This window comes from Mustela nigripes, chromosome 12, assembly GCF_022355385.1.
Source record: "Mustela nigripes isolate SB6536 chromosome 12, MUSNIG.SB6536, whole genome shotgun sequence".
NCBI lineage: Eukaryota > Metazoa > Chordata > Mammalia > Carnivora > Mustelidae > Mustela > Mustela nigripes.
This window is the reverse complement of record NC_081568.1, coordinates 113,827,789-113,847,264: the sequence shown is the minus strand read 5'-3', so window position 1 is coordinate 113,847,264 and position 19,476 is coordinate 113,827,789. Positions and strand designations below refer to the sequence as shown.

Here is a 19,476-nt window from a genome sequence, read left to right as displayed (position 1 = left end):
GGCTACCAAAAACTTTGTGACAAATGGGTGTCACTCCTGAGGTATATTCTATCCCAAACACTTTAGCAAAATTTGTCCTCCTCTGTTCTTCTCCTTACCCACACTGCAAATTAGCAGTCATTATGTGGCATTAGCTAGCAGTGCCACACAACACAGACATAGTGTTGAGAGATGGAAGGTAGGACTGAAAAGACAGTGGTCTTAATTAACTGCAGTTAAAATATCTCAGGTTTACATAAGAAACTCTAAATCTCACAAAACAAACTGAGGGTTGCTGGGGGGTGGGGTGATAGGGAGAGGGTGGCTGGGTTATGGGCATTGGGGAGGGTATGTGCTATGGTGAGTGCCGTGAAGTGTGTAAGCCTGATGATTCACAGACCTGTGTCCCTGGGGCTAATAATACACTATATATTAATAAAAAATTTTTTTAAATATTTTATTTATTTACTTGAGAGAGAATGAGTAAGAGAGAGCACGAGAGAGGAGAAGGTCAGAGGGAGAAGCAGACTCCCCAAGGAGCTGGGAGCCCGATGCGGGACTCAATCCTGGAAGTCCAGGATCATGACCTGAGCCAAAGGCAGTCACTCTACCAACTGAGCCACCCAGGTGCCCAAAAAAAATTTTTTTAAAGTACTTTATGTTTGAAAAAAAAAAAAAAAAAAAAGAACGAACTTCAGTGATGATACAGGGAAAGGATTAAATGGGGAGTAAATAATATGATTACTGACTTCAAGGTTATTGCAACAGACTTGGTTCAAGATCACAAGGACTTGAATTAGGCCTATGAAATAGAAAAGGACAGGAGGGAACAGGTTTTAAGTGTTATCAAAAGGATCAATAGCCCAGTGACTAACAGCATGTGGAAAGTGGAAACGCGGAAGATGACTCCAAAATTAATAGCTTGAGCACCTACCTGATGACAAAGCTGGAGAATGTAGCATAAGCAGCTTTTTCACAACATAAATAGTAATAGCAAACAAATTATAATTGCTGGCTTAAAATTTTTTGATCATTTAAAAATGTATTTAAAAAATACTGTTTAAAGATGGGATTGGGAGGGAGACAAACCATAAGTGACTCTTAATCTCACAAAACAAACTGAGGGCTGCTGCGGGGAGGGAGGTTGGGAGAAGGCAGTGGGGTTATGGACATTGGGGAGGGTATGTGCTTTGGTGAGTGCTGTGAAGTGTGTAAACCTGGCGATTCACAGACCTGTACCCCTGGGGATAAAAATATATGTCTATAAAAAATAAAAAAAAATATTGTTAAATTTCTTTATGTGTGAATATCTTGAAATGTCTTTTTCCCTGAGTATAAGTCAATTTTTAGGTTATTAGTTATATCCTAGGTGATATTATATTGCAACAACTAGAATCTTAGAGCAAATTGGTTGCCAAATTTATTTATTGACTATTTATTGAGCACTTACTCTAAAACGTAGATAAGCTATGAAGTTTAAAGTGAATTCTAAAAAAATATACAAAATGCGCTCCTTTAGTGTAGGACTGAATGAAGTATGCTGTTTTTAAAAGCAGTTTTTAAAAGTTTACAACAATATTTCAGATTTATAAAAGAGAATCAAATTATAAAACTTTGAGGGAAAAGGAAATTTAGAGGTCATTTAATTAACTTCTAATCAATGTTTGATTCTCTCAGTTGATTCTTCTGGTCTCTGTTTTTGTTACCAGTTCTTTACACATTTGAAGAAAGCTGTGTTCTAGAGATAAGGCCCTGCTTCTACCCATGAACTTATGGATAGGTTCCACAAACCATTAGTGATATCATATGACATCCTCCAACCATCATGGTCATTCTCTTCCTGACACGCCATTGTTTCCCAGCAATTTCTTTTTACCTTTAGAATTCAAAATGAATTAGCAATTCAGCCAATGCTCTTTAGGTATACTTATTTAAGCAAGCATAAAACAACTCAAATATATCTAGTCTGTAGTTTACCATTGTGTCATTAAGAAAGCCAGGGGGAAATATCCCACAGAATAGAATGTCTATAGCATTCTCCTGATTATACTGGTATGCCCCTTACAAAGGAAGCTGGTCCAACACTACATGTTATCTTTTTTTTTTTTTTTTAAAGATTTTATCTATTTATTTGAGAGAGAGAAAGAGAGAAAGAGAGAGAGAAGAGAATTCCCACTGAGAAGGGAGCCTGATGCAGGTCCCCATCCCAGGATCCCGAGACCACAACCTCAGCTGAAGGCAGATGTCCAACAGACTGAACCACCCAGGTGTCCTTACATGTTATCTTTTAATTTATCACACTTTCTTTTTTCTAAGAGTTCTTAAGGAATCAATTTAATAAGATATTGGGAGTTTTTTTTCAGAACCAGGCAGATTGAGAATCCAATTTATGAAACTGGGGACAATATTTGTTATCAAACCATCCTGCATTCCACATTCCTCAATACAGGCTCATCAAATTCTCCATATTAGAATATTATCATTCATGCAAGAAGACAAATGGAAAATGATTTAGAACACCTACGTACTTTCATAATTATTTGAGAGTTCATAATTCTTTGAGAGTTCAAGTTTTTTACTGGTAGCCCTTTTCTTCCCCCCCCTAGAGATTCGTTCTACCTGATGGAGAAAATGAAAGCAAAATCTAACTTAATCATCTTTCCTTTGCCTAATATTAAATGTTTACCTATAGAAGTTTTCTCCACTATTGAGTGTATCTTTATTCTGAACAAAAACTTTCAATGGTCTCTCCTTTCCTCCAGTTGTCATTTTATCATTTTTAGCAAGTCTCACTTCATTTAAGTTTCCCTTTTCCTACATTAGCCGTTCTTTTTTCTCTGATATGTTCATACTTTCTTTAATTATGTCTGCCTTTGTTCATCTGAGCCCCCACCAGAACGAGAATACACAAATCCATCTTGATTCTGGTGGCTGTCTCCCCATTTCCCCCCTCTTTAAAATGATTTTTAACCATCCCATTTCAAGTTCATTCTGAAAACTTTCATTCTTGTCCTACTTCCGAGTCTCCAGTCACGAAAAATTCTCCAATTTTTAACTGTTTTAAAACCAATCTTCCTAAATCTCAGTGCGCATACATGTCTAATTATGTGCAGGATTTCCCTCCCTGTTTCCTGTTTATCAAGATCTCCATTTGGCAAGGGTTGTTTTCTGCTGGATATTATCATTTCTATTTCTAGAATTAAACAGAATTATGTCAAGCTGTTGGCCTTACTGCTTCCCCTACCTTCTGAAGAACTGTCAGATATTCAAATGAAATCTATCACTTACTCTGTTTCCGGCAGAACAGGATTCCCAGTATGTGTGTGTGGGAGCAGCACTAGATGTACAGCTAAGTCAGACACACTGGGTTGACCTCTGGCTGTGCTACTGCTACCTATAGTTGTTCTGGATTCGCAACACTTTGCATCTGAATTTCCCATGGAGAAATAAGTTACCTAATGGTTTATGTGGGATTCATTCAGCTATAAAGGGCTAGGAGCTCTATCAACTAGGAAGCTGGGCAGCTCACAACAATTTCTTGGTGAGACAGCCAGAGTTCCTTTCCTACTGCCAACAGTGCCCCCTCCGATTGGTACTAATGATCTTTATCCATTATTTCCAAGGCTGCAGTTCACAAAATCCACATGAGCAGTAGGAGTAAAGTAGACTGTGTGAGGCCAGGGCACTCTGAGAGGTATGGTTCCTGGGAAAGATATATTACAAAGGCAAAGAGACAGGAAAAACCTGGCAGCAATGTCTTTCGGGGGCTCACATCCTATAGACCTACAACAGATGCATGCTATTAACTACTGTTAACTGTGCTGTGTACAGAGCCCTTACTTTAGACATTACTATGTACATGAACTTTTCGTCAACCTTGATATTTAAAGAAATTCCAACTAGGAACCACAGTGAGCCAAATCAAAAATCAAAGCATCGTGTATCGAACAACACAAGTCTCCGTGGAAATACATTCTCGAATAAGTAAATGATTTAAAAAAAATAATCAACATGGGATACACGAAAAGAAAAAGTGAAACTCCCAGATTTCAGGGAAAAAAAAGATGATGATTTTGAAAATGATTAGGGGGACAAAAAATTTTTTAGAAAGTGCCTTAGAATTGTAAATAGAGTACAAAAAGAAACAAAAGAAGAGGAAAGAAACAAAATAAGGTAAAGCCCAGATGAAAGTATTCTGAGAGAGGCAACAAGGGGGTGGAATGGGAAGAGGATGGGAAATACGCAGTAACAACAAAGCTGTATTGGAAACAGTGATGGACAGCATGACCATGCAGAAACCTGACTGACCAGACAGACAAATGGAGCAACTGTGGCAGGATACATGGCAAAAAGCCAAAGACTTAAAAAAAAAAAAAAAAGTGTTTTTTATTTTTAAGTGTGATTATTATAATCATAGAAGACAAGGTATAGTGATAAGTAATCAAATACTTTGGTATCTTTGATTTTAGAACAACGGGAAAAGAGCAAATAAAATGTCTAAAGACTGGAAAACTCAACTGAGCAGAATGCAACATGTCTGTGGATTAAGGGCCAAGTACCAGACAAATGTAAAGAAAAAATAGCTGCGACTATATGTTCTAACCAAACTTCTACACTACAGAAATAAAATTTTAAAGATCTATAAGCATTCAAGAAGATGAAGAATAAATTTACCTAAATGGAAAAATAGTTTCAAGCTACTCTCTGAATACAAAATGCCAGACCATAATAATATAACGTTCCCTGAACTCTGATCTGAAAAATAACATCAAGCACAAATAGTAAGTTATTTAAGAGCATAAGGAATGAAATAAATACTGCTAACAATGGAATTAGCAAAATGTAGGAAGTATTTGAGAGATAAAAGCACAAACAGGAGAGAAATTAGGGACAATATAAAGTACATGTGAAAAATACAAAGATCCAATAAGTTAATTGGTATTCAGGAAACAAAGAACTGCCCCAAATGAAAAGGAATAAAGAGGTTTTTTGTTTTGTTTTGTTTTGTTTTTTAAAGATTCTGTTTACTTATTTGAGAAGGAAAGAATGAGAGACAGAAAGCACAAGAGAAGGAAAGTCAGAGGGAGAAGCAGACTCCCTGCAGAAACTAGTTATTAAAAGATTTTATTTCTTTATTTGAGAGAGAGAGAGGGAGCACAAACAGCGGGCAGGGAAAGAGGGAGAGGGAGAAGCAGACTTCCCGCCGGGCAGAGAGACTGATCCAGGGCTGAATCCCATAACCCTGAGATCATGACTTGAGCTAAAGGCAGATGCTTAACCAAGTGAACCACCCAGGTGTCCCAGAATACAAACAATTTATAAGAGAGGTACAAACAGCCAATAAACATAGAAAAGTATATTCAAACTCCCTAGTCTCATTAAACAAATAGCAAAAAAACCCACAATATTTCATTGCATATGTTGGTTATATGTCAACTTGTTTGGGCCATGGGATGCCCAGATATTTAGTCAAACATTATTCTGGATGTGTCTGTGAAGGTGCTTTTGGATGACACGAACATTTACACCAGTAGATAACCTGAATAAAGCATATTGCTTTCCTTAATGAGGGTGAGCCTTATCCAAGCAGCTGAAGACCTGAATAGAACAAAAAACCCTGATGCTTCCCTAAAAAAAAGGGAATTCTTCCTGCCTGGTGGTCTTTGCCTGGAACTACACTTTCTTGTTCTCCTCTGTCTCCAGCTTGCTGACTTTTCTTGCAGACTGTGGTAATTGCTAGCCTCCAGTCTCATTAAACCAATTCCTTATCATAAGTTTATATCTATCTATTTGTATATCTACCCATCTATCTCTCATCTATCTATACCCTACTGGTTCTACTTCTCAGAAAAACCCCAATATATCACATTTACCTGTCAAAATCATGAAGCTCACAATCAAGACTATCACCGGTGTTGGGAGACTGGTACTTTCAAGAAATATCATTAAGACTGTATTTACAACCTTTCTGGATGATGGTTTTGTAATTTCAATATTTCTAAATTTCAGTATTTCTAAAAACTTCTTCTTATCTCCAGTAATTTCATTTCAAAGAAGCTGTGATGTGGAAATGTGATTCAATACATTTGATGCAGGTTTTTAAATATTAAAAATTGTGACAGAGAAGAACCAAAATGTCCAATGCTGGGGAATGGTAAACACATTATGAGAGAGAGACTGTGGGGAAAAAAAAAAAAAAGAAAGAAAGGTACTGTGATACCAGTTAAAAAATATTGAGGTATAGTTAATGCTATGGGAAATTCTAATGATATAACATTAAGTGAAATGGGGAGATAAAAATGTGTGATTATAATTTTGTATTATAAAAGTAAAAATAAATCAGAACATAAACAGAAACTATCAACAATTAGAAGAGCTTAGAAAGATGGAGATATGTCTGATTTTTATTTTTAAAAATTATATTTCTAAGTGTTCCATACTTTCTAATCACTGATTAATTTTATAATAAGAAAAGAAAATTACATTAAGCAGGCAGATACCCTTCCTCTGAGAAGTTATGAAGTTAAAAAATAGAACCCAAAAATCAACTGTCAGAAAATCCTTTTAAGCCAGGAACAGCTTTCTTAAATTTTAGTAAGTATCCTGTTTGACACACTGTTTATGTTTGTGAGCATTTCCTTTTTCATTAGAATTATCTTCAACAGAACTTCCTCCATAAATAACTGATTTGTTTCCTGAACTAATACAAACTTGACCTTTGTGGTTGTATAAGCTTGAAATTTTCAGTTTCTCAAACGAGAATTTTTGTGACACTGCAAAATACTCTGTAATAAAAAATATCTGAAAATGAGGCTGACCAACTTTTGCATTTGATCCCTAAAATTTTTAAAGGAAATAAGCAAGATAAAATGCAATTTCACAAGCATCTCTATGAGTATTACTCCACCTCCCACAGTTTTACAATTACTTCCTTACCAATGCTTTATTTGGCTTGATATTTCAAATGCCTAAGTTCTTAGCCTTTTGCATTAAAAAGTGATCATTAGTCTTCCTGATTCTGCCTCTAGTTAATAAATTAAGATGGATAGAGACTGAGGTTCTTGTAGCAACACATATTCACCATTTTGACCCTGATTAAATCACTTCAAATGTTCTCAACATGTTAACTCTATCGCTGCACTTGGAAAATTTAATTAGCACACAAAATACTTAAAATAATTCCCTGAAATGATCTGATATCACACAAAAACCTATCTCATACATTAAAATGTAAAATTTCCTTAAAAATGGACAGGAGAATGATGTGTTAATAGAGAAATAAAAATTCAAGGGAGACAAAAGTAATAGCCCTAATATAGCCAACCTCACCTTTAAAAAGAGAAAAAGAGAAACAAATACTCTTCATATTATTAGAAAACATGAACAATCAGAAAAATTAATGCGGGGAGATGAACAAGCAACTGACAAAAGAAAAATGCTAAATAAAGCTATGGGAAGATATAGATCTAAGACCATGTACTTAGTATAATGTCTGGTACAGAATAAATAAAGCTATTAAAATATACTAATTATTAAAGAAATGAAAATTTTAAAATATTTTCTATTTTGCATTTGCAAACACTGAAAAAAACTTATGATGCCCAGAATTGGCAAGAATGTGGGTCAAAAGGTTATTACACTTTGGTAATATATTTTAAAGTAAAAAATTATAAATGTATCCTTTAAATGAGCCATTCCTTTGCTCAAAACTTATCCTATGGAAAATATTAACACAAATATAACAAACATACCTTTAGCGGGATATTCATTACAACGGTGTTATTTAAAAAAACAAAACAAAACTAGACATAGTCCAGAAGTCTGCCAAAGAAGGGTTGGTGAAACAAACATAATAGAACATTACAGGATAGAATGTGATTAATATATATAGATTAATATAGAAAACTGTCTCATAAATGAAAATAAAATTGCAAAATAGTACATATAGTATCCTGCTTTTGTTGCGAATGCATGTGTATACGTATATGAGTGTATGCATATGCAGAGAAAAAAGGCAAAAAAAAAATAGACCAAATTATCTTTGGGATGAAGTTAAAGATGAAGCTATACATTAAAAACATTGTTATTAGAGTAAGTATTAAGACTTGGAAAGATCTATTACTGATACTAATGAAGTCATCATAAATAAAAACATTTGTATGACTCAACTCTCTAAGAATAATTTTAGAATAAACCTGGTTGTTTCTGGATACATAAGAATATAGTTCCTTAGCTTTCAACAAAAATGACATTAAAGTTCTACTATTTTTCACAACTCGTAGCCTTACCAAAAAAGACTCCTTGGAGCTAAATGGATACTTAATCACTTACTTCAGAGTATATTCACATTTAGATAAACTATAGAAAACACCTGCCATAGAATGAATGTTCCATCCGTCATAAAATTCACACGCTAAAACCCTAACCCCCAATGTGATGTATTTAGAGATGGAGCCTTTGAGAAGGAATTATTGTAAATTAGATCATGAGGGTGGGGCCTCAAGCTAGGGTTAATGCTCTGATAAAAATAGGAAACGCAGAATCCCTCTTTCTGTGCATTCCTGGGAAGGCTACTCGAGGGCATAACCAGTGAAAGGGCTCTCACTAAGAAGTGACCATAGCACCTTGACCTGGACTTCCAGCTTCCAGAACTATGAAAAATAAACATTTGTTGGCAGAGTCACCCAGTGTATGGAATTTTTCTGTTACATTAGTCAAAACTAAATGAGATATTATCATAAAAGACGGAAAGCTTTAGAGGTATTTTTTCCCTCATTTATCACAAAAACAAAAAACTTCAAAGTTAGGCTGATAAAAGCTTCTGAGTTTCGGAAATATGGAAGAGTGTATTATTGGCAATCTTAATGTCAAAGAAAAGGATAGAAATAATTTAATAGTATCAGAATGCCTAGAGGTAATAAAATGATAAGCAATTCTTTAAGAATTTATAGGATCAATAATATTTAGGCAGGGGAGATGTAATTACTACTTCACATGAGCCATACATTCCCAGAGCAGTAAGTGAGGCTTGAACTGACCCCTCCAGTGTGCCAGATACTGTACACAAACATGCTGTTTTGCACATGCATCATCTCAGTCCACACCACAGTTCTATGACAAAGGTTTTATTACTCCTACTCCACAGACAGGAAACTTTAAACTCTCAGAGAGTAACTTGTGCAGGGTCACAGAGAAAGAACATGGCAGAGCCAGTATTTGACTTCTTGTCTATCTACTTCCAAAGCTCCTGTTCTTTCTACTGTGCTCCAACTGAAAAAAATCTTCCAGCCACATCTCCAGACATACTTAGTATAGTGAGTTTTCTAAACTATACTTTTTTGTGTCCCTGCATTTCTGTACATGGGTGTTCTAAAATCAAGCATATTTATTTAATAGTTAAATGCTGTGTACTAGAATTAAGACTCAAAAGCTGATTTTTAGTAGGAACAGCAAGCTTCAAGGCAGTTTAGTAGGAACAGCAAGCTTTAAGGCAGTTTAACATGATCTCTAGTTTCATGTAGCCTTGAAAAATAACAGCTCACATGCCCAGCACAATCTGGTAGCCTCTAGGGAAGAAACCTGAGTGGGAAGAAGAATGCAGCTGTAGTTCTCTCAAAGCTTCATTTCTAATGAAAGCTCCACCTTGTAAGGATCTCTGTATTTGACCTGTCTCAGAGTCCAGTCAGTGCAGAAATTCTGCTTCTTGGTTAGGGGGTAAGAATTAGGGGGTGAAGGGATAGGATTGTTTATTAAAAACAATGTAAAGCAAGTGATTAAACTTAACAGCTGCCTGAATTAGAGGATAGCAAAGACTGCGGCAAGACAATCCAAAAAGCTTATAAGAAAAGCTGGGGTTTGACTCTTGGTTTTGGCTCAGGGCATGATCTCAGCATCATGGGATTGAGTCTTATGTTGGGCTTCATACTCAGTCTGGAGTCTGGTTGGGACACATTCTACCCCCCCTCTCCCTCTCTGATTCTCCCCCAGCACTCTCCCCGTCTTGCAAATAAATAAATAAATATTTTTGGGGGGAATGAAAGAAAAATAAAGAGAACCTGGGGTATGAGATGCCCACAGAGGTTTTGAAAAGCTCCAGTGTGCCTGAGAGTTTAGAAATCCACATGCATGCCTAGCGCCGTGTTTATGCTCAGGAAAGACTTGAGAAGGCCCTAGGTTATCTCACCACTGATTAAGTTTGTATATCTACCTAAGCAGAAGTGAAGGTTAAGGGGGAGTTGTCATCTGCCTGCTGGAGAGTTGAAGTCATGTTCTAACATGCACACAGAGCCCCTTAGCAAAGAGTGAGAGATAAATTGTTTGATGGCATTTAAGGAAATATCTGTCAATCATTAACTAACCACTAAATTAACAGAACATAGATTAGTGGTCACATATCACAAAGAATATTTATAGAATTTAGATTTACACATTTAGAGAATTAGTTCATAAAACTCAACAAATGAACTACTACTGTAATGAACAAAAACACAAACTCAGGAAAAAGGGAGAATATAATTTTAAGATTTTCCACATTATAATATTTAGAATACATAAAAGCTACAAGCCATGCAAAGAAACAACCAACAAAGATTCTAAAGTTAAAAATTATAATAACTAAACTAAAAATTTCACTATAGGACTCAATAGAAGTTTTGAGCAGGTGGAAGAAAGAATCAGTAAATAGGAAGATAAGTCAGTTGAGATTATCAAGTTTGAGGAACAGGAAGAAAAACAATGAAGGAAGAGCAACAGAATCTCAGAGTTCTTGGGACACCATCAAGCTTATAAACAAATGCATATTAAGGGTTCCAAAAGAGTAAAGAAAGAGGCAGAAAGAATATCTGGAGAAATAATGGCCCCAAACTCCTAAAATCTGATGAAAAACATCAATCTACATATCCAAGAAGCTCAACAAACTCTAATTAGGATAAACTAGAGAGAACTGTATCTAGCCATGTCATAATTAAACTACTGAAAGACAATGAGAGAGTTTTGAAAGCAGCAAGTTAAATCATATGACCCAACAATTCTACTTTTAGGTGTATTCCCAAGTGAACTGAAAACATGTTGACACAAAAAAACTTGTACTTTTATATTGTGTGCCATGCTTGTAAAAAATGCCCAACTTCTGTCTAATCATGCAAAAAGATTAAATAAAACCAAATTTGGAGACATTCATAAAATAACTGACCAGTATTCATCAAAAGTAAAAAAACAAGGGAAGACAGAGGAAATATCAGATTGGAAGAGATAATGAGGCAAGGTCACTGAATGATGTGTGGAATTCTTGGATTTTGGAACAGAAAAAGCACATTGCAGAGAAAACTGCTAAAATCTGAGCATGGTCTGTCATTTAGTTAATACTTCCTTATCACAGTTAATATCCTGGTTTTGATCATTGCACTATGGTTATGTAAGTATGTATGTGTGTACCCAGGGTGAAGGGTATACATGAATGCTGACAATTTCTACAAATTTTCTGTGTTTAAAATTCTTTAAAAAACAAAATGTAAGAAAAAAAAGATTGATATCGATAGAGCAAGTTTGGAGGAGAGCTACTAAGAGAGAAAAGATGCAAAAGCATGTCATATCAGGATATATTTTAACAAGTAAACATTAAGCTTGAAAAAAAAAAGAACTGTGACAAACTGAAGGCTTATCAAGTTGAAAATATGAGGTTACTTTTTGTTTCTTGTTTGTTTTTTGGTATGAGCTCAGCAACTAAATACAGAGCCGAATCTACAGGATTTCTACTATATGTGAAAAAGAACCCTGGGAGGGAATAAATTTTTTCTCACAGATGAGTTCCACCATAAAGTAAATGAACATTTGTCTGCAATGATGTAAAGATTACTCAAGGAGTGCGTGGGGACTGGCTTCGATGCTTTATAAAGTTCTTATTTTATTTTGTCCAGGTTCTGCCTTGCCTGAAAAAAGAAGGTCTAGTAACTGAGAAGCCATGAAGGATGTAACTCAATGTACCTGACAGAATTTTTCTCAGAGAGATAAAGCAGTAGTCACAGGGATGCCTGGGTGGCTCAGTGGGTTAAGCCTCTACCTTGGGCTCAGGTCATGGTCTCCGGGTCCTAGGATTAAGCCCCACATTGGGCTCTCTGCTCAGCAGGGAGCCTGCTTCCCCACTCTCTCTGCCTACTTGTGATCTCTGTCAAATAAATAAATAAAATCTTAAAAAAAAAAAAAAAGCAGTAGTCACAAAAGCTAAGGTGTTGCTAGGAGAGAGAAAACTAACACAAGACAAGAGAATGAGATAAGATAACTGAAATGAGTTGTTAATCAGTACCCACGAAAAAGTAAAATAAACTGAATATCTGGAATAAGAAGTTCAAGATACCCTGAACAGGGTTTGAATCATAATGTTTTTGTGTTATTAAGGCAAGCTAGATATTTTCCAACCCTTCAATACTTTTATTCTAAGACCTTGAAGGAAAGCATACTTCCAACACCTCTTTACTTTGGAGCTCTGAATGAATGGAAAATGCCAATCTAAAGCTTCTCTCTCTCTCCATATATATATCTCTCCATATATATATCTCCATATCTATCTATCTATCTATATAGATAGATAGATAGATAGATATAGATATAGATAGATATCTTCATATATAGATAAGATAGGTATGGAGATATATATATATGGAGAGAGAGAGAAAAGCTTTAGATTGGCATATATATATATATATATATATATATATATATATATATATGGTGTGTGTGTGCAATAATAAACATATGCAATAATACATCCCACACCTGTGCATATCTATGAAGAGGTCTTCACAATACTCCTCTTTCATAGATACATATAACTATCTATGATAGATATATCATAGAAAGAAAGGGATTTTCTCTAATCCTCAGACAGTAAGTAAACAGTCTCCCTATGTTTATAAACATTTTTTTCATGATTCTCTTTTTAAGTAATTTAATAAAGAGTCTCATATGATATCAAACTTTCCATAAAGTGCTATTATTTCTACTTAGTTCTAATTAAGAAAATAGATTTGTTCTCTATATTAACAACATTTCTCTTAATACAGCTAGCAAAATTAGATTGTTTTCCGAGGATTAAGTAATTTATAAAATGAGTAATTCAGTTCAGGACCAGGATAATCAGAAGAGGTTATAATTAAGATTTGTTAAAACTAACAAAAGTAAAACATGATGCTAAAATACTAAAACTGAAATCCTACAAAATTTTAAGACTATAATTAATGTTAAAATTAAGTTATTCATTTTTTCATTATGAGTTAGTTAACAAATTCTTAGCTTAAATAGAAGAGTTCACTTAGATCTCTGCCCATTATTGTTATTCTATATAAGCCGACTTTTTTTAAAGTTTGCATTCATAAGAATTAGCAAGAAAGAGAAAAAAAGCAATCTTTTTATATTACTTTTTTTTTATTAACATAAAATATATTATTGGTTTCAGAGGTACCCATCTGTGATTTATCACCCACTGTTCATTACATTACATGCCCTCCTTAATGTCCATCACCCAGTTACCCCATTCCCTCACCACCTTCCCCTCCAGAAACCCAAAGCAAGTATTTTAGAAATACAAACCAACCTATCATCATTATTATGTCAGTTTTACTGTTATTGACATTTATTAATGTGTCAGGATTTTGCAGCTGAAAAGAATAGTGAGAGAGGGAAAGTCTTCACTGTCCTTTCTTCTCTAGGACATGACTCTGACACTCATTCTCAGTCACTGTCCTTTCATAGACACAGAGTTGTGGGCCCAATAATGGCTTTTCATCCCTTTAGGGACAATTTTCAGGGCTGCATTACCTTTGCTCCTACCCTAGCTCTTGACTCAGTTCTATATCCTTTTTCCTCTGTACTTTGCTTGATCAGACTAGGGATTTCTCTTCACCTTGTTTCTTTTTTTTTAATTTTTCAATTTTTAAATTAACATATAATGAATTATCAGCCCCAGGGGTACAGGTCTGTGAATCGCCAGTTTTACACATTTCACAGCACTCACCAGAGCACATACCCTCCCCTCCCCAATGTCCATAACCCCACCACCCTCTCACAACCCCCCTTCCCCCCCAGCAACCCTCAGTTTGTTTTGTCAGATTAAGAGTCTCTTATGGTTTGTCTCCCTCCCAATCCCATCTTGTTTCATTTATTCTTTTCCTACCCCCCAAACCCCCACATTGCATCTCCATTTCCTCATATCAGGGAGATCATATGATAGTTGTTTTTCTCCAACTGACTTATTTCACTAAGCATAATACCCTCTAGTTCCATCCTTCACCTAGTTTCTTTTTCGTAAAGTAGCCAAGAAGCGAATCCAAGAAAAATAGACAAATAATCCCAAAGACACTCTACAAACTATTTAAGAGAGATTACCCCTGGGTATTCTCATTAGAATTATTTCTGCAACCAATGGAAATCAATCAAGGCCAGATTTCCTTTACTTTGATGTTATTTTAGTAAAGCACTGTTCAATTATAAGATAAAAAAGAAAGCTGGAAGAATATCTAGAATCAATTTCAAAAAGTGATAAAAATGTCATTAAGAACACATTAAAGGTATAGGAAGCCTTTTGTTAATTCTGAGTACAGTATGATTCCTCATAGAGTCATAAGATCATCTGGCTCAGTGATAAAGAAGCAGTAACAAGTCTATACTGGATTTTCTATTTTACAGACAAAAGAGACAAAAGTAAATTTTAAATTTTATAATCTCTGTAGGGCTTTTCTCCAGATCATGTTGTGTAACTTAAATCTGGATAAAAAATCCACTGGTTGAGGTAAATTAGAATTTGATCTTTTGTATATGTACATACATATACATATGTACATATAAGAAATGTATATATATATGTATACATAAGAAAAAAATTGACAGTCCTCATGTAGTATTTTGAGTATTGAGATATTCAGTATTATTTGGTAACTTCCGAGTATTTTAGATACATTTTGATAATCATATTATCAATTTTAATATAAATATGTTACTACATAGAGAAAGCATGAAAGTTATTTCTAATCCCTTATTTGTATATACTTCCTTTGGTTGTTAAGGATTTCCCTTTTCCAGTTCCGATATTTACATCAAAGAATACATTAAGCCCTGCATCCTTCAAAAATTTAATAACTTTTACCATCTGTTACCAGTTACTAATCACTGATCTCCACTCTGAATTTCAATTAATATAGCTGACATAATCATCAAATACTTATAATATTTGTGAATGTTTCAAAAATTCACAATATGGTATGATTGGTACAATCACAGGATTTATGAAAGGTTCTGAGTCTAATGAGGATAGACTCATTAATCTGAAACTAGATACTCCACAGAGTTGATAATTAAGCTGATGTTTAAAGGGGAAAAATAGGTATTTTCTAGGCAGACAAAAGGAAAGAAAACCATTTGAGACATAAAGGATATATTCAAAGGTATAGGCACAAGAAATCATGGGAAATATCAAATGATTCAGTTGCAAAGGAGAACTGGGGAGGATGGGTATTAGGGAAGCTAAGGAAGCTGGTTCGACAGGTTAGTGTCAACCATGGATGACCTAAGAGTCCAGGATCTTGAAGGTAATGAAAAGCAACTGTTGGGTTTTAAGCATCACAGTGATATAAACATTTCCATGTTTCAGAATTTAGTAGATGGATTCAAAAAAGAAGAAATCAGAGAGAGGAACACAAGTTAGGAGGCAACCCGACAGAGCAGACAAAGATGACAGAAATGAACTGAAGAGACAATGATGAAATAAAAGATGAAGATGAAAATGAGAAAGTAAATTAGGAAGACATTTAGGAATTAGGCTAGGAAATAACTTGTGATTAATAGCATGTGAATTATAAGAAAAAGAAGTAGAAAAACTTAAGTGGGTTCCCAGGTGCATGGTGGCTCTTTCTAGAAAATGTAGATCAAAGCACACATTTAGAAGATCAATTTAAAACAGACTAAGTATAATAAAGCTGTGTGTCATTCTGGTAAAGATGTTTATTGGACTTCTACATCTATAAGTCCCCAAACAATCTCAGCTTTTCCAAAACACATTACAATAAAACTGTGAAAAATCAAAGACAAAGAGAATCTTAAAAGCAGAGACAGAAAACAAGCATGTAACTTACAAAGGAAGCCCACTAATGCTTTCAGTGGATTTCTCAGCTTAAACCTTACAGGATAGGGAAGAGTGGGATGATATATTCAGAGTGCTGAAAGGAAAAAAAAAAAAATGTGCTAATCAAGAATAACCTATCAGGCAAAATTATTCTTCAGAAATGAAGGAGAAATAAAGATTTCCCCACAAAAATAAAAGCTGAAGGACTTCATCACCACTAGTCCTGCCTTATGAGAAAAGGTGAGAGGAGTTCTTCAAGCTGAAATGAAAGGATGCTAATGGGTTACCTGAAAATACATGAAAATATACAGAATACTGGTAAAGGAAACTATATGGTCAAATTCAGAATTCTCAATAGTGTATTACCATGGTATGTTAATCATATAATTCTAGCATAAAGACTGAAGAAAAAAAAAGATTAAAAATAATGACAGTCTCATGAATTTTTAAATGAATACTCAATGTAAAAAGAAGTAAGTTGCAAAAGGAGGGATAAAGTTCAAGGGTAGTGTTTGTGCATGTAATTAAAGTTAAGTTGTTAGCATAAAATAGTTACATCTAGATGTTGTTTTATGTAAGCCTCATGGTAATCACAAAACAAAAACCCACAGTAGACGCACGACAGACAAAAAGAAGGAATCAAAGTATACCACCAAGGAAACCATCAATTAATAGAAGAAGACAGCAGAGAAAGAAGAAAGGAGTATGTGAAGTACAAAACAGAAGACAATTAGTAAGATGACATTAGTTAGTTTTACATATCAATATGTACTCTAAATGTAAATGAACTCAGTTCTCCAACAAAAGGACAGAGTAGCTGAATGGATGGAAAGGAACAAAAAAGATCTAATTGTATGCTGCCTACAAGAGAGTCACTTCAGCTTCAGGGACATACATGGATTCAAAATTTTAAAAATGTGAAAGATAGTCCATCAAGTGGAAACCAAAAGAGTGAAGGGGGGTAGTGTTATACTTATATCAGACAAAATAAACTTCAACTCAAAAAGGTATAACAAGTAATAACGTAAGCCATAATATAATAATGATAAAGGGGCAATTCATCAAGCAGGTATATAACAATCATAAATACACCTGTACCTAATGTCAGATCACCAAAATATATTAAGGGAATACTAACAGAACAGACGGAGAAACAAACAACAATACAATAATAGTAGGGAGCTTTAATATTCTATTTTTAATGATGGATTTATCAAATGAAAATGTTAGACTTGAACTACAGTTAGATTAAATGGGCCTACAGATAAATACAGAACATTCAATCCAATAGTAGCAAGATACACTCTTCTTCTTCTTCTTTTTATTTATTTATTTATTTTTTGTGGCTATACAATCTTCTAATGCGCACACAGAACATTCTCCAGAATAGATCATACATTAGGCTACAAAACAAGTCTTAACAAATTAAAGAAGACTGAAATCATACCAAATATCTTTCCAACCACAATGGTATGAAACTAGAAATCAGTAACAGGAAGAAAACTAAAAAATTCACAAATATGTGGAAATTAAACAATATACCCCTAAACAACTAATGCGTAAAAAGAAGAAATCAAAAGGGAAATAAAAAAGTAATCTGAAACAAACAAAAATGGAAACACAACATACCAAAACATGGGATGCAGAAAAAACAGTTCTAAGATGATATTTATAGTGATAAGTGCTTACATTAGAAAAAAGAAAGATGTCAAATTAACAACCTAACAACCTAGCAAATTAACAACACCTCAAGGAACTAGAAAAAAAGAACAAACTCAGCCCACAGTTAGCAGAAGAAAGGAAATAATAAAGATCACAGAATGTTGGTGGGAATGTAAACTGACGCAGCCACTAGAGTAAACAGTAAGTAAACAGTATGGAGGTTCCTCAGAAAATTAAAAACGAACTATTATATGACCCAACAATCTCATCTCTGCGTACATACCCAAAGGAAATGAAATCTGGACCTTTTATTTTTTTAAGATTAATTTAATTATTTGAGAAAGAGAGAGGAGAGCTCCACACAACAGCTCTGCTCCAGGGAGTTGGAAGCGACCAAGCCACCCAGGTATCCCAAGCATGCAACTTTTAATCTTAGGGTCATGAGTTCAAGCCCCATGTTGGGCAGAGAGCTTACTTTAAAAAAAAAAAAAAAAAAAAAAAAAAAAACTAAGGAAGAAATAACACCAAACTTGAAAACCATTCCAGCTAATAGAAGAGAGATCACTCCCTGTTTTCATGAAATTATCATAATCTTGGTTCCAAAATTTGACAAAAACATCTTTTAAAAAGCAACTTGTACATACTGATACAATAGAGATCTATTTAGAGAAAATTCTTTACTCAAAAGAAATTGTTTATTACTATGAAGTAACCACTGCACAACAAATGAGCTACTATTTCACACCATCACAAATCCTATCATTACTCCGAAAGAAAAGGTATGTTTATGTATATGATCAAGGTATACAAGATTTTTCATAAATAATATAGTAACTTGTATACTTATATTGATATTAAAGTGATAATTAAAAATACAGAATTAAAAAATTTTTTATAACTGTAACAAATTTACATAGGGATGATTTAGGAATTTTTTGTGGAGGACACAAGTAACTTATAATACTTACAAAACTCAGACACTTTTGGTCTAATAATCCCTATCATATTAAAACCAGGTAGAGGTTAATGTATTTTGCATTTCACTTATTATAACTGAGCTGATAATAAAAAACTTTTTGCAAAAGCCTCAGAAGGCAAATATTTTAACAGTTGATTTGGACATTCTTGTATAATAGTTTATTTCCCTCTTTAAAAACCCCTTAACAAGTACCAAAAGAGTTCTTTTAATTAATATCACTTTCATCAGGTCCCATTTATCAAGGCTGGGTGGGTACACATGTAATGCTAAAACTGCTGCCAAATAAGTCCTGTCTTGCCAGGAAACTCGTGAAAGGGATGGGCAGCTGGCCACCAGGGTTTGTCTCATGGTTACTTTGTATTTGACAAAGAATGATGTCAAACTTTCTGAAATTAATCCTGGCTTCCCAAGATTTAAATTAATGCCAGGGGTAACAAAGTGTCATAACATAATTTTGAAAAGACACAATAATTCCCTTCTAGAAGACCAGGCTTTAGGAATTTTAATGCACAAAATACATTATAATGTTATAAAGTAATCAGTATGAGGGAACTTTAATGAATCTCAATAAAAAATTACTATATATGGCCTCTCAGTGGGTGTGTGCATATCACATAGCTAGTTTCCTTGGTTGAATAGAGTGTGGGATATGTGTGTGTGATTGCCTATTTGTGAAATACATTTGCATACATTAATTATAATTATTTATTAAGTAATAATGAACAATTATAACTGATTAGAGGCA

General features: G+C 34.3%; 1 protein-coding gene across 1 annotated transcript in view; it reads right to left on the bottom strand.

Moving 5' to 3' along the window:
- ADGRV1 (adhesion G protein-coupled receptor V1) overlaps positions 1 to 19,476 on the bottom strand; it is a 527,902-nt gene that overhangs the window by 146,681 nt on the left and 361,745 nt on the right. The window lies entirely within an intron of this gene.